Source organism: Pteropus vampyrus, unplaced genomic scaffold, assembly GCF_000151845.1.
Source record: "Pteropus vampyrus isolate Shadow unplaced genomic scaffold, Pvam_2.0 Scaffold214, whole genome shotgun sequence".
In the NCBI taxonomy this organism is placed as follows: Eukaryota; Metazoa; Chordata; class Mammalia; order Chiroptera; family Pteropodidae; genus Pteropus; species Pteropus vampyrus.
Genome location: NW_011888995.1, coordinates 637,031 through 640,873, shown reverse-complemented (window position 1 = coordinate 640,873; position 3,843 = coordinate 637,031).

Here is a 3,843-nt window from a genome sequence, read left to right as displayed (position 1 = left end):
TGCTGACGCCTGCTACGCTTTATCCTAATCCAGCATCTCAGCGCTTTCTTTGAGATCTTAGTGCCGGCATTTTACGTGTGGACTTTAGCACTTTCCACTGGCCACAGAGGTGACTTCCTCTTTGCTAATCCCTTCATCGTCATCGCAGCCCACGGCAGTTCCCGGGGGCTCTGGAATGTTCTTTCCCTCCTGCTGTCAGCAAGAGGATTGTTTCTGCAAGGCTTCTCCTGTTACACGGCGGCCTCATCCCCTTCAGTTGGGTGGGTGCTCTTTTAGGTCCTCCCTAGCTTAAGGAGGCTGAGATGCTCTCACTCTCCTCTGCAGGGACCCTGGCCCTGTGTGTGGATCCTGGCCCTGTGCAGGGACCCTGGCTCTGTGCAGGGATCCTGGCCCTGTGCGTGGATCCTGGCTCTGTGTATGGATCCTGACTCTGTGCAGGGCCCCTGGCTCTGTGCGTGGATCCTGGCTCTGTGCGTGGATCCTGGCTCTGTGCATGGATCCTGGCTCTGTGCGTGGATCCTGGCCCTGTGCAGGGACCCTGACTCTGTGCAGGGATCCTGGCTCTGTGCATGATCCTGGCTCTGTGCGTGGATCCTGACTCTATGCAGGGCCCCTGGTTCTGTGTGTGGATCCTGGCTCTGTGCGTGGATCCTGGCTCTATGCAGGGCCCCTGGTTCTGTGTGTGGATCCTGGCTCTGTGCGTGGATCCTGGCTCTGTGTGTGGATCCTGGCTCTGTGCGTGGATCCTGGCTCTGTGTGTGGATCCTGGCTCTCTCTCCCCTTCCAAGCAGAACCCGGCGGTGACAGAGGACTCTCTTCGTCCTCCGATGCGGCCCGGAGGCTTCGCGTCCCTAGCAGCAGGGGTTCTTCTCCCGGCTCTGACGCATCTCGCAGGTGGCCCCAGGTCTCTCTCCAACCCACCTGCTGTGTCTCCGGAGTCACTGGGCACCGTCTCCACTGCTTGGCTAACAGGTGTCTCTTCCAGAACACCCGCCACCCCTCTCCCAGCGTTCCGAAAAGGGTCAAGGAGCCTGCTCTCCGTTTTCCTGAGAAAAATGTACAGATGCGCATTTCGCACGCAACTCCAGGTCCTTTGCAGGTTGCTCGGCTGCTCTGCGGGCTGCCACAGGGGGCTCGGCGTGAGAACACCTATGGCTGTACCACCCAGCCCCTCACCCATAAGATCTCCTGATTTTCCTCTAGGAAACTACCGCCCCTGACGTTCGCGGGTGAGATCAACCAGCCTGACCCGGCCCGGTCGACCAGAACATTCTCTTCCCATGGCTCCTGCAACCGGTCTCAGGAACGGACACGGCCCAGCAAAGAGACACATTTTATAATTCATGGCATCTCAGAACGGACACACCACATTGCATCAGTTCTGAGATGCCATGCATTATAAAATGTATCATTATCTAAAACACCTGCCAAAGGGAAAAAACGGCGCCCATTTCGATTGTGAGATGCAGTAACGCTCGGAGCTGTTAGAATGTGCGAGGAGAAAAAAAAAAAGTCTAAGAACCTGTGAACTGTTTCATTTAGGGCCGGGGGTCGGGGGGAGGAGCCCTCTTTCTGTTGGCATGCTGGAGCTGTTGAAGCCTTTCTTTGCGAGGTACCCACCCGTTCGTGAAAGCAACGTTGCGGAAGGCGGACTGTGCGGACACCTAGATCCTGCCGTTCCTGACACTGGCATCCACGACGCAGTGCGTTTTTCTTCGCCGTGGCCTAAAGCAGTGAGCAGTGCCACTGTGTGCCTCTCCTCACTCCGTCGCCCACGGTGCCACTGTCCCCCATCACGATGCTAGCCCACAGACACGCCAGAGGCCAGGCCCGCGAGCACCTGAGAACATTGTGCGGGGCCTCGTGAGGTAGAGTTCTGAGCCCTGACCTCGCACAGCGGTTAATGGGGAAGGGAGGGAGAGAGGAGGAGGGAGAAAGCGGCGGGCAGGGAGGAAAGCTCGTGTGGGGTTAAGAGTCTAAGTTCTCCGGACTCCGGCCACCAAAGCGTGAACAGAGGGGCGAGGGCTCTGCTCCGAATGCCGGCTTCGGCCGCGCCTGCTTCCTTCCCGCAGTGCCGGGGAGAGCCTGGGCGGCGCGGCCCGCCGCACCCCCGGTTTTGAAACAGGCAGCTAAGGCTTGGCACAGCGAGATGCCTCCGGCAAGCAAAGGCCCTGGGGAACTGGAACCCCGCCTGGCGACCCGGACGAGGGTGGGGTGTGGCCGCGGTAAAGCAGCTGTTTGCTGAGGAAGCCGTCAAGTTCACAGGCTGCTGCTGTCCGCGGTCCAGGCGAGACCACCAGGAGGCTGGCTGGCGGCTGCCCTCTGCCCAAGGGACTTCAGAAGGACCGTGCACGTTTCCTACAGTCCGTCGGACGTAGAGTCACGAAACCCTAGCACCAGAAGGGACATGTCATTCGTGGGTCAGGTGTCCAGCCTGTCCTTAGAGGGTGTGGAGTCAGGTGTGTCTGGAAGGGGGAAGTGCTGACAACGGTCACAAGGCCGAGCGAGCCACCGTGGGGCGTGCTGCGGGCGTGGGGTCTCTGCGCCCGGCTGTGGGTGGGGCGGACGGGCAGGACTGAAGCCAAGGCCGCAGCCCGCCTTTCAGCACTACTGTCTGCCAGGTGTCCCCAGCCAGGACACCTGGCCAGAAACAAGGGGACGTTCGGTGCCACGGGCCCGATTTTGACCTCACCCCAGGCTGCCGGGAGGACCGTGGTCAGTGGCATCACCTGGGGACACCATGTCCACGTGGGGACACGGCCTTGCGCCCCCACTTGCTGCAGCCATGGGGAGTCACTTCGCGTGGAACCATGCCAACCCCGGTCTCAGCTGCGGGAGAAAGGCTGGCCCACCCCAACGCTGCCTGGGGCGAGGGCCCGGGTGGGCCAGCCGGCGGTGTCCCCAGCACTTCGGTCCCACACACCGTGTCAGACTATTGTTTCTTCCTCGCAGCCAATGTGCAGTTTTTTACCTGAAGTAGAAGTTCCAAGAGAGAGGCTTGTGCAGTCCTCAAACCAGGAGATGCTCCTGAACGCAGCAGCACGGACGGGGGGTCAGAGGGAAGGCGGGGGATGTGCCGAATGTCCCGGGAAGCAAAGAAATACAACGGTTTATCGACTGCTGTCTCAAGACGGGACAGGAAATGACATGACAGAGGCGCCACGTGAAAAGGAAGGGACAGTAAGCCAATGGCAGAGTTTTAGCAAAACAAGTTCACGGGTTTGTAATCCTGGCACAAAGGTCTTTTGAGAGCATTGTTGTTCCCCAGGCCGGGGGACTGAACCGGCACACCGCTGGGCACCAGGCTGGCTCAGCCCATGTGAGGGGACATAAGCTGGGGAGGTCACCAGCACAGCAGGGGATGGCACAAATGTGCACGCTGGGGAGGACGGGGGCCTCCTCGGTCACGGGAAGCATGAGCGCGGTCAGGCCGGGGGTGTCAGACTGTAATTGAAAGCACCGGTGTGAAATCGTGGCTCTTAAGACTGAGATGTGCACACGTGCACACACGCGTGTTACACACTACTCCTAACCTGTTCACCGAGAGGGCCAGAAGCAGCGACACCCAGAGCAATGAGCACACCCAACACCCCGATCTGGGCTTCTAGGTACCATTCTCCGCTAAAAGCAGCCAGATACCCTGGAGGAATGGCTGCTCCGGAGGCCGGGGCCGGGGCCGGGGCAGTGCGAGATGATGTCAGACAGCAAGACGTGACAGAAAGCGTGTGGGACACACAAGAGCCGTGCAAAGGCTCTCGAGGTGGCCGAATCGAATACCAATTTGATATAATTGAATATCAACTTGATATAATTTGAATATAATTTGATATAATTTGAACATCA